At 38.3% G+C, this 12,566-nt stretch overlaps 1 protein-coding gene across 6 annotated transcripts in view; it reads left to right on the top strand.

Annotated features, from left to right (window-relative positions):
* Positions 1 to 309: 309 nt before the first annotated feature.
* Positions 310 to 12,566, top strand: part of ENOX1 (ecto-NOX disulfide-thiol exchanger 1) — a 297,335-nt gene continuing 285,078 nt past the window's right edge. For all 6 annotated transcript variants that reach the window (XM_069880861.1, XM_069880902.1, XM_069880891.1 and 3 more), the window contains exon 1: positions 310 to 389. The gene's annotated coding sequence lies outside the window, so the exon portion shown is untranslated. The remainder of the gene's footprint in view (positions 390 to 12,566) is intronic.

The following is a 12,566-nucleotide window of genomic DNA, read 5'->3' as shown; positions in this document are numbered from 1 at the left end:
CTGGCAGTTTTGCATATTCAATATGTTGGTTTTGTTCTTGCATTATGGATAGTTGTAGCAAAATTGCTATTTTAAAATTTTATGATTTTCATTTTTCTACTTATTATGAACTTGCATGTAGAAGTCACTTAAGAATCTGTACAATATTATATATCTTAAATTTAATACCCTATAAATTATCATACAGTCAGTGTTATCACCCGCAACATTTCTCAGGTGATGCATAACTTTAGAATGATGAGTTCATAAACTAATTTCTAAATAGTAATATATAATTTCAGTGGCTTTTAAAAATACATATTATCTCCTTTTTAGATCTTGGACTCTGCACTTGAAGCAATTCTCAGTTACATGTGTCTTGAAACTTGGAGAATATCTGCATTAAATAGGTACGTGTAATGGATACACTCATGTTTTTGTTGGATGATTTGGAGTGTGTGTGAGTTTTGTTGACAGTTTGATGCTGAACTTCTTAAAGCTTTTGACAAACTTCAGCTGCCATGAATGGGACAGTATGATGGATCTTGGCCTGCTGAATTTACAATAGCACATGTGTTATTTGTATGGCAGAATTTGGGAAGGGTGTGATGCTTATGGTTACTCAGAGAAATGTGTAGCCAAACTTACAAATTTATCATCAGACTGAATAAAAAGATGACCCTTCATGAGCAAATAAGAAGTTTTGAAGGTAAAATCAGTCAGTTGGAAGAAGCAGCTCTACTCTTGAATCACCACTTCCCCCAACACTTGAGACTGTGCTTTTTGTCTGTTTCCTTTGGTTTTCTTTACAACTTATGAAGTAGTAAAGGCACAAATGTGACTGAATATTGGGAAGAAAATTGCCATAAAGGTCAAAATCTTGCAATTCCTGGAAATTCTCTCAAGTATTTCAGTGAATCTGAATATGTCCCTTGAAACATTTATGGTAAATATTAGTGCACTTTCAGAAATACATTCTTGCATGTCACAAAGCATGTTTTAGGTGATTTCTTTTTTAGAAGTTGAGTCATACTTTATGAAACTTGAAACTCTGCTGAACTCCTAGCAGTGGAGAAAAGAAAATGAGAAGATTTGAAGATTTTATTCTTTATAAAGAATTTATAGACCTAGAATTTTTTTTGAGTCTCTGCTAGGAAGTGGAAAAAGTTTCCTGAATACATGGATGTAACAACTGAACTTACCTTAATCTGTATGAGAAACTTTCAAGACGTTTACAATGGGGAGAGCTTGAATTCTTATTGATAAAATCCATGGCCAGTTTTTGGTGTTGAGGACCCTTCCACAAAAATAGTTTTTTGCAGTAATTTGCTTGCCCGGTGAGAATAAGATTGCAAAATTTATTTGTAATTTGCATCATTTGTAGGTCCTAAGACATCTTGCAAAAGCTGGAGAAGAATCATTGTCTCCATTTTATGTGTGGGACCAGGAATTTGCCTGGATAGCTTAATGTATGATTGTCCTACTAGTGGGTTTTCTAGAAGTTCAGACCTGTCTCCAGGCCTGTGAGAGGTTTCCATGTCTAACAATCCTTACAGAGTGTGTGTAGAAGACCACAGCAGTTCTTCTGATTATATTTCTGTATTATTTCTCAAATCTATTGATGTACCTTCATTGCTCTCTATAACTACCTGAAAGGAGGTTGTAGAGAGGAGGGTGCTAGGCTCTTCTCCCAAGTGACAGGGGACAGGACAAGAGGGAATGGCCTCAAGCTACACCAGGGTAGACTTAGGCTGGACATTAGGAAAAAATTCTTCACAGAAAGGGTCATTGGGCACTGGAACAGGCTACCCAGGGAGGTGGTTGAGTCACCTTCCCTGGAGGTGTTTAAGGCACGGGTGGACGAGGTGCTAAGGGGCATGGTTTAGTGTTTGATAGGAATGGTTGGACTCGATGATCCGGTGGGTCTCTTCCAACCTGGTGATTCTATGATTCTATGATTCTTTCCTTCTATTCCCTCTTTGCAGTACATTTCTTCGGTCTCACTTGTTCCGCTTTGTTTTCTCCTTTGCTCCTTTATTTTGCTTTCCCATGTGTTTATGCCTTTTCCTTCTCTTTTTAATTCACTTTCAGTCTCTGGAGATTGGCAGCAGTGGGATCTTACACAGGGAGGAGCTTCAGAAAAAAAATTATAGCAGAATGAGCTTCCCTTTTACTGCCTCTCTAGAGAGCCTGCTGTAAAAGGCAACTTGCTGTCATTCCTGTAAATTTTCTTTTACAGCCAGCCCTACTGGGTGTCCCCTTTGTGCCCTCTGAACATCTGTGTTGCAGCTTATGTGTGAACCCAACTGGAGAACAAATGTGTGAACCTGCTTCTTCCTTTGAGCAGGAAGCTGCTGCTATTAGTAGGGCACGTGGCCTTGGTTCACCTGCGACTTCTAATATTCATCTGGGAGTGAACCAGCCATCTATCCTCTCCCGTCTTGCCACCAGTGCCCTTTTCTGGGGGGTAGCATGTTTCCCTGCTTTCCTCAAGACACTGACCAATGCCTGTCAGTTGTCAGCATTTCTTTTCTCCCTAAATTTTTCCCAAGATGTCATGCAGAAAGGAAAAAAGCAGTAAGTACTGTAGCACTTTTATGGCATAGTTTACTTTCTGTTGCTCCTGGAAACTTCTTCCTGCACACAGTCGTGTAGGCACCACCCTTCTGCAAAGGAAGAAATCTTCAAGCCCTGAAATGTTCACATTCAAGGGATGCCAGAGCAGAAGAGGAACCTCCATTTCCCTGGCTATGCACAGAATTCCAAGAAAAGGCGACAATGTTTCTGTGCTGATTTTGGACACAGCACCAGACAGCCCATTGAGCATGAATTGTGAATTTAAACTCAAAGAGAATTGCTTTAAGCAACTTTTTACCTTACAAGCAAATAAAAAGAGCAAAGAAAAAGAAGCAGCAGCTCTACCCTGTTCACAAAAGTGCTATCCCACTTGCACATGCTCAGCAAAGTTTGAAAAGCGTGATGAACTGCAGTCTTTGTGGCGTATGTGTGCATCCAATAGAAAAATGAAATCTGTTATGTCTAGTTGTCTTATGTTGACTTATGCTTGAAGAGTTGCTGTGACAAGGCTGGGAGGTGCAGAGGCTTTTGTGAAAGATCAGGTGTGATAAGAGAATGACTGTAACTCTGGGGGGAGGAAGTTGGAGGGTTTGAGGTCAGTCTAAATCCACATCCATCAGCTAGGAAAGGAGCACAGCAGATTTAGCAAGAGCATGCACCAATTCAGCAGCTTACCTCAGATGCTGGGATTGCAAAGACTCAGAAATAGAAAATATTCCCATCTGACTTTAACTAAAATGGCTACTGGGCAACGTTGTTTTCCTTCCCTTTCATTAAATGAGCTTCCTTTTGGCAGACAGGTACATGAGTTTCAGAGCTTTCCAAGCAGGTTATAAAAAGTTGCCCCCTTTCTTTCCTAAACTAACCATCAGGACAGGCCCAGTGCACTGCAGACGTCTCTGCGTGCATGAATCCTGCACGGGCAGTGGTCTCCCTTGTTCATTTGTGCATGCACTTGTTAGGGAGGGACGGGTTGGTCTGACTTATTGTACAACTGGGAGTGCTAAACAGCTAAAATTTCTAAACAAGAAAATCTGGTCCATTTTAAACTTTGGCCGACAGATATCTGTCTTCCATCTGTGGCAGCCTATGCCAAACAGCAGAAGAACTGTAAGCTTGTGTTCTGAAACCTTGGAGAAATAACTGGCACACTCCAACTTTTTTTTTTTTTTTTTTTAAGAAAACTACATGCGAAACTGAAAAATTAAATACAGAAACCAATGTTAAATTGTAACAAGCAGGCAGAAGCTGGGGAATTTTTATCTGGCAGATTTGTACACTTCCCTCCTCCATCTGTACAGCAAAATTCTTGGACATGGAGGCATGGAGCCCTTTGGCATTGCTGCACAGGCTTTCCTGTGGATTAACAGCAGGCAGCAGTGGTCTGGGGGCAGTCACCTGCAGCTGGATCACCCAGGGTGTTGCACACCTGACATAGCAAGAAGGAAGGTAGCTGATAGTCTTACACGTCTCTAAGGCTCACAAGAACCCTCCAGAGGTATAGGATGGCTCTTTTACTCTCCTTACAACCAGAAAGGTTGTACGTTGCAGCAGACAGTGCCAGATTTCATAGAATCATAGAATCACCAGGTTGGAAAAGACCCACTGGATCATTGAGTCCAACCATTCCTATCAAATACTAAACTATGCCCCTCAAACAACTCCTTGCTGGAGTACTTGAGCAAGGGAGCCCTACTCAGAGAACAGGGGGCCATGGATGAAACAGCGGGCTCTAACCACTGTGTCTGCTCATCAGGACCATGGCCTGCAGGGAAGAGAGTCAGAGCATCCTTGAGGCTGCTTCAGCAAAAAGCTGGGGTTGTAACAGCCCTCAGCCAGGAATTACATACAGATGTTTTATCTATTCTTGTTCTTACTCAGCACTTCGTTGAAAAAGGAGTATGTTGCTATTGGCTATCTTTTGATCAGCCCCGTGGATCCCATGGGGAAACAAAGCAGGACTGTGCATCAGTACCAACTGGGCAGTCGCAATTTGGTTTGGTTGGAGAAGGTGTCAGCTTTTAATGGTTCCCTGTTCACTTTTAATTTATTTCCCCATCTAGGCACTGCACCTTATTTAGTAATGTGCATCTCTGCTGTGGTGTCCCTTCTATTTATCAAAGAAGTTATGCACTAAAACTGTTTCCCTTTTCTGAATTGGTTTGGCATTGCGACCATTTGTCTCCCTTTCCAGTGCTAGAAAATGTGTGTTTACAGTAGGTGATTACAAGGATGCCATTTGGGTACATGAGAATCCAGGAGCAATGTCTTCTTCTGATTCCCTGGAAAGATCGTTGATGAGGCACACGGGTAAACATGCTGTATGTTACCAAGTAACACACATTGTTATTAATTGAGGATGTCAGCATACATGTTACACAACTGTCAAACGTAAAAATTAAAGCACTAATAAGGAGCTTTGAAATAGTCTTGTTTAGGATTGGTTACTGTTTATAACAACAGTAATTCTGAACATGAGTTTAATTCTAAATGCTAGAAAATGAAGGAATACGAGGTAGTCTTTCTGTTTAAATGGCTTAATAACTTTGAGAATTTAAGAAAGCATCAGTCTCCTTATGATAGGAGTATATTTTGTCCATCTTGCAGTACTCATCTACCTGGTTGTCATCTATGAGAATCATTTCTGTAGACCTCCTGAACCTACATCACAGAGTTGATACCTGTCACTGCATGTCATGCGTGCATGGGGTGAAGATGGTAAATGTCTGAGTGGGTTTTTTAATATGAACAGTCAAGAAGCCAATGACAACAGTGAAGTGGATATGATCTGCTGTTGATTCTGTGATACCTTTTTACTATGTTTACTTAAGGAAAATCTTTCCACATCGCACAGGTAGGTGCACACTCATGTGTAGTGCTTTCTGTACTGATGCCAATCATGCCTTCTGCTTCCTGTCCCCATCCATCTCAGCGATATGTATTACTATTTACTTTGCAATGACTAGGCTTGTAATCCTACCCGCGCAGAAAGTGTGTGGTTGCCAAATGTAGCAACACGGGAAAGAAGTATCATTATTTTATCAAGACAAGATACCCAGCATAGAGTATCATAAATTGATCCCAGGAGGACAGACCTAGAATATAAACTGTAGTGCTTTGAATATATGCATGTTGTAATTGTATTAAGAGCTTTGCAGCAATTTGTATTGTATTACAGCTGACAAAGTATTTTACCTCCTAGTATCTAACTAATGTAAATAGTGTTGATATTTTTCTTGTCCATATTTATAATTACATTAATTGCTTTGAATATTAATAACAAACAGTTAAGTGTCAGAGCCCAAGCTGTAGTTGCCAGTAATCCACAAGTGACTAGTTTGCATTTTCAAAATATGAACCTGAAGAGTAATTGCCCTTTTTGCAAGTGCATATCTTCACAGCTTATATTTTACATAAAAAAGCCCATTGTATTACCTAAATATTGTCATGTTCAATATCAAATGTAGCGTTAATAGAATGTCTGTTGGAAATGAAGAGGAACTGTGCTAAGAGATCAGAAGACATTGTATAAAAAATAAATGAATAGCTCACATTAGCCAGGAATTGTGACTTATTTCCAAATAAAACTAAGCTTTGAAAAAGATGTTTCCTGCCTTTGAAAACAGTGTTTTTCAGAAACCAAAGCTGGAAGATCCACATGCAGTGCACTTTTTTTTTTTTTGGAATGTGATTTAATTGGGCTAACACAGTGTCACAAAGAAGCATTTGAGGACTGACTAAAATTTTCAAACAGGAGCTATTTTTGGGGAATGTTTCCAGAGAAATAATCTTTCTGCGTTAGTATCCTGCAGACTTTAGCATTTTTATTCTTGGAGACAAAGCAAATTGATATTTCAGCGTAAATCTGGTTAAAGAAAGCCTCATCTTCAGCTCTCTTGGTTGGTTTTTTTTTCCTTTTTTTTCTTTTCTTTGTAATTATGATGCTTTATTTGTGTTGAACTCTTTGCTGGAGGCTGGCATTTAGTACCGTTGATGGCTTTGAAAGTTTGCAAACAGTTGGTATTTGTGAGGGCTGCAGACAGAAGAGTCAGTTCCAACTTAATATTGCAGATGTACACTGAACTATGTGGCAAAGAGCAAAGGTTGATTAAATTCACAAAAGAAGGTGATTCGTAGTTTTCCAAATATGTCACTCAACCTAAAATTAACTCAATTATTTACCAGTCACACACATGCTAATGAATCCTGACAGTCTCAATCGACCTGCTGTGATGAACTTCACTGTCACCTAATATTATTTCTTCCTAATTTTTCCCTAAAAGGAAAAAGTGATTCTAACATCTATCAAATGCAAAGCAAAAGCACTTGGAGATTTTATTATTTTTTTAATACCTGCAATTCCAGGTCACTAGTAAATTAATTACATTTAATTAGTAAGGCTATAAAAGAGACATTTTGAGTATGTTTCCTAAAGTTTAATTCCCCAGAGAGAGTGTGATAGTGATAAAAGTGGCTGCTTCTAGGTAAGCATCGACAATATTTAAGAAATAAAGCTAGGGTTAACTTTTCATGCAAAATGTGACAAAATGTGCTTGCCTGTTCTCCCAAGTGACAGGGGACATGACGAGAGGGAATGGCCTCAAGCTCCGCCAGGGGAGGTTTAGGCTGGACATTAGGAAAAAATTTTTCACAGAAAGGGTCATTGGGCACTGGAACAGGCTGCCCAGGGAGGTGATTGAGTCACCTTCCCTGGAGGTGTTTAAGGCACGGGTGGATGAGGTGCTGAGGGGCATGGTTTAGTGTTTGATAGGAATGGTTGGACTTGATGATCCGGTGGGTCTTTTCCAACCTGGTGATTCTATGATTCTATGAAAATTATAAAGCTTTAAAACATTAAGATAATATGGTAAACATAATTCAATATTATTTCTAAAGTTAGAACAAACTTAGAACAGCACTTGTAGCCTTGTGCTTCCAGTAGCTATAAGAAATGCGTAAAAAAAAATTGTAAGTTAAACTCATTTAAGATTTTGTTTATCTATCTAATTTGCTGCTAAATATAGAAATACATTATTTAAATAAAAATGTGGTTATCCTGCATTTATATTTGAGGTATGGGTATATCTCTGAGAGGCTGCCCTGGATTATGAAGTGTTATCTCTCTTTCCCTTTCCAAGGCTTTTTCCCCAAAGCTTTACAGAATCCTGGATAAAATCAACATTGATCCCTAAAACAGACATTACTGTTGCATTGACATGAGTAGGATGCAACAGCTAAAGATTTCTCTCCTGTGGTTATTTCTGTCAGGAAAATGGTGAGATATATATATATATTTAAAGCTGTTGGGCAATGGCAAGCTGTTTACAGACAGCTGCATGTTCAGCCTTTTTGGACAGAATGGTTAAATGGCTAATTAAGTGGACAAGTCAGGTCTCAGCATGCCCTTAGGAAGAAGACTGCTATGCCTCAGCTTCCTATGAAAGTTTTGGCAGAGACAAGTTTGAAACTGCTACACTCATTGTGAGACATGGTGCTAGGCATGAGATGGGCTTGCTAGAGCCCATTTTACTGGATTTTACTCAGTCACTGCTGCCCACAGAGAAATAGAAAAAGTTTAAAAAAACCCTGCAATTTTGAAAACTGAAATTAAATCATCACATTCATTGGAATTTCTTTCTGGTTTGTTCCAAACTGTTACTGAATTTGTTTAGAAGATTGACGGTTTGATTTTTGGTGGGTTTTTTTAATCATTCCCATGATTTTCTTACTTGATTCATTTAGTGACATCAGCTATAGTGACCCAACAGTTGTTTCCGTGGTGACAAATTGCAGTGTTACAAGCACACTTGTATGAATCCGGTAAGGGAACAGATCAACCGAAAATGGAGAAAGTTTGCTTGCAAAAACAAACCAGAAATATTTCGTAAAAGTTTGTAGTAGAATGGCTGGGAAATCCAAAAATCATTTTTATACAGCCGAGTCTTCAGTATATCCACAGATGCCAGCACAGCTAGTTTCATAGTGAAGAGCAAAGGGATTTGTCCACATCTGGTAACAGCAAGCACCTGGAGAACACTTAAAATAGATAAAGTGACTCCATAATAAGAGTGAATGAATTTAACTACAATTAAAAAAATAAAACTTTACATTCATTCTCTAAAACATAGCAACTAGCATCACAGCTCATTATGATTAAGGTCTAGCTCCTTGATAAATTGCATCTTAACAGGTTCTTGAATTTTTCTATTCTGTCACAGATCCAGTTCCAATTATATATGGGTGCAAGCCAGGAGCTTGACCACTGAAGATGATGGAGTTGCATCAGGCTTATGTAAATGCAGATGAATTCTGACTTGCATTCAATATATAGCAAGGAACACACATTTAAATGTAGGAGGCCCCAGATGATACTGTTGTATGGTATATGGTATCATCATGGATTTAAATACTATTTGGGCTACATGCTAATAATGCCATAAAGAACCTTGATATGTGCAGTGACAATAAGAATTAATTCCACTCTCATCATGACAACTCTCAGTGGGAATATTGTGCCTTTACTGGGCTCAGACGTTATTTCCAATAAGTATGGAAGTAATGACTCACAGTGCTGCAAAGTGTTAGGATATCTCAGGGGAAATCTCATCAGATTATGTGATAAGTTTGAAATTAATCCGTGTCCCCGCTGTATTTCCACAATATACAATTGTCTCTCTGATGGCTTAGAAGCAAAGGTAAGCGCTGCCATCCTAAATCAACAAAGGGACTTGCTGCATTACATTCTCTTGCTAGAGACTACACTTCTTTCAGAGTTAATATAGGCAACTCAGAAAATGGTTATATAACTTCCTTAGACTGCAGACATATTATTGTCTGGTTTATAACCTCATTATGCCACATCATCATTTTTCTTGAAGTTCTCTTTGCCTTCAGTTCAGCAGACATTAATTTTTACATTATCCTTTTGAAAATCTAGAAGGCAAAAAGGTGTTGAGAACTTCTTCCTTCTGGCATGGACACAACCTGGCTATAGATCCATCCATCCACCTGTCATTCTTAGATTGCTGTGGTGAAGGCTTCTTTATGGCATTGTTCTCACCTTTTTAAAGGCTGGTTTGGGATTGTGTCAGGCTTTGCCAGTTCAGGTGTGCAGAACTGTGTCATGTTAAGCCAAAAGTAGTCTTCTCACCATCTTTCCCTGGGGAGCACGCTCTTGATCATACATGGAAGAGTGTGTAATTCACCACACTTGTAAATAGTGACTATCTCAAGAAGCCTATGGGTTTAGTTTATTGAATCCTGCCTATTCTGGAGGGCATAAGCTCAATTATGAATCCTTATAAGACTTTAAGCATGCAGGAAAGATGTTCTCTGGTCAAGAAGTCTTAGAAAGATGGGATTTCCCTTTCCACCTTGAAGTTTGAATGTCAGTGCTAAGCAGTTTTGGAGGCCCAGGGCATAAAGGAAGTTAGCACTGTATGAGATGTGCAAGGACCTCTAGTCTGGATTAGACCTTTTTTTTTAAAAACAAAGTGACTTTCTATGCTTTTGTGAGCATGGAAATAAAAAAAAGGAGACACTGTACATTTCTGTAGCTTGTCTCTCCTCTCAGTGACTTAGCGTCATTTGTGTCTGGCTTTTACATTTAGCTCCCAGCCCTCCATGGAGCTTCTTTCCTGTTATAAAGGCCATCCTTTCTCTGAGAAGCATTTTCTTTGTTCCTTTGTAAGTTCTTCCTCTTCCTCAAAGATTCAACAACACAGTGAAGAACCTCTAGGATCCTTTCTGTTGACTTTTCCCCAGCAGTCTGTCTACAGACAGTCTTCTAGTTCTTCTCCCTTGTTGTCTGTTCTTGCCTTTACCCCTAAGAGAACCCATCTCTCCTTTTCCTTCCAACAGCCAATAGCTATGACAGGCAAAGGGTTGATCGGGCAATGCCTTTTCTGTCTTTCTGCAAATTTGTTAGGTTCATGTAAAGATTTGGTACAGTGGTTTTGATTTGCTGTAAACTCTAGTTCTACTTAGAGCTTCTTTTTTATCTCCTCCATTTTGATAGACTGATCAGCATATCAGCAGTCACTGACACAAGTGTCAAAACATAATAAATACCTGGTTCCCTTTAATTAATCACATAGAAGACAAATCCCAGATAACGGTTTATTTCCTCTAATACTAATGCTTCCAGATTTGAATTGTCTTTATCATCTTCTAAAAATCATCTGACTATGTATTAGAATCTTGAACATTTATTTCTGATAAGAGCAAATAAACCCACCTTTTTTTCTACTCCTTGTTGTTCATCATAGCTGGATTTTTTCATTTGTAATAGTATTTTTCTCTCATATGAACTGGGGGAGGTAGAAGGGACTGTGTAGTTCTTTATTCTTTTTTACCTTGCTGAGACAAAGCAGTTAGATGGGGTATGCACCATCCAAAGAGCTGTACACTAAATTCTTATTGATTAATCACTGAGATGACCAAAAAGAAACAGATTGGTCATACACCTGCTGTTGACAGGACATATACAAGACAGTGAGGTTGCACCAGTAGGATGTGAGGAATCATTATGACTGGTATTGATGTATGAGAAGGAAAGAAATCAAGTTTTTTTCAGAGTCAACATTGGGTCTGTAAGTGACAATCTAGAGAAAAACAGTTTGTATTATTTATCAGCTGAACTACTTTTTGATGGAATTATTTGGGCAGTTTTAACATTATATGCTGAGAAATTAATAGTTTAAGTACATCTCTTTGTGCTTTCTGAAGCATTGAAAAATGTGAACCTGAACATTGTATGGTACTTAAAATTGTGCTTAGCATAGAGGTATTTATCTATTTGTCATGTGGAAGGAAAATTAATAATCTTCCTTGTGCATCAAAACTTTATACTGAACTTTTTCTGAAATTTCATTAAGTAGAAGCCCTATGGAAACTGTGCTGTTCAAAACATTTTTATTTTCATGTACTCTAATGTCTATTTGTTCAAACAAAGAAATGCTTATCTGTTGAAAAGACAGCAGTGATAAATTACTTCAGATTTCATGCTTACCTACTGTTTTCCATTTGTCATTAAATTCCTGGTTGAACCCCAGAGTCAGATAGATCTGAATTCAAAAAGTTGCCTTGATTCCTTTTTTAGCCAACCTCAGTGACCTAATGATAAAAAGGAAATTTAGTCATCTAAAGGACCATCATTCTTATATAGTTTAAATTCTAATAGATACTGAATGGATTGTAATTTTTACTATTTTCTCTGAACTGTATTAATTTTCAGAACATGTGTGGGACCCCTACCTTTACTGTACAACAAGAACACTTTATATATCAATAGTTTAAATATCTGTTGAATCTAAGTAGCATGCCAATTAAGCTTGCCATACTCATCCTGTATTTCATTATAAGTAATGCTGCATATGCTCTCTTAACCCTTTTGAAAAATTATTGACTCCTGAATAACTTTCTTTTACTACTGTAAATCATATCTTTATGTTAATTTTTTTTCTCCGTCATTGACTTTTAAGTTCAAGGGTCTGTTTTATTTCTCATCAGAAAACAAATTTCTCTCTGTGCTTAATATGTAGTATAATGGGCTCAGGCTTTCCATTTTAATGGAGGTTTGTCATTCTTCTGCTCACTGAATAAGTGATCCTTATGCAATGCACAATGGGAGCATACAAAAATGGAAGAGTAGCAAAACAATTTAAAAAATTAAAAGGCAACATGCCGTAAGTTAGCTGTATCAGCATATGTGAATGTGTAAGAAAACATACTTGAGAACTCTTCCCTCATCTGCCAATCTTTACCATGCATCTGTTGATAGAATAATTGTTATTTACAAAGTAGCAACATTAGATTTCAAACAGGAGATGCTGTGTATTCTAGCTAGCTCTTGTGTTCTCTATCTTCATCTACATTTTAGCTAGTCCACATTGACTGCCCACTGAAGGACTGTAGACATCTTCTTGTGGAGCAGATTAAGTTTCTCACATTGCTTTAGCAGGACAATTTGCTGCCCTGGGATGAATGAACACGTACGCTTGACCAAGCAT

The sequence above is a fragment of the Phaenicophaeus curvirostris genome, chromosome 1 (genome assembly GCF_032191515.1).
Source record: "Phaenicophaeus curvirostris isolate KB17595 chromosome 1, BPBGC_Pcur_1.0, whole genome shotgun sequence".
Classification (NCBI taxonomy): Eukaryota; Metazoa; Chordata; class Aves; order Cuculiformes; family Cuculidae; genus Phaenicophaeus; species Phaenicophaeus curvirostris.
The sequence above is the reverse complement of the archived record's forward strand: the minus strand, read 5'-3'. Positions and strand labels throughout refer to the sequence as shown.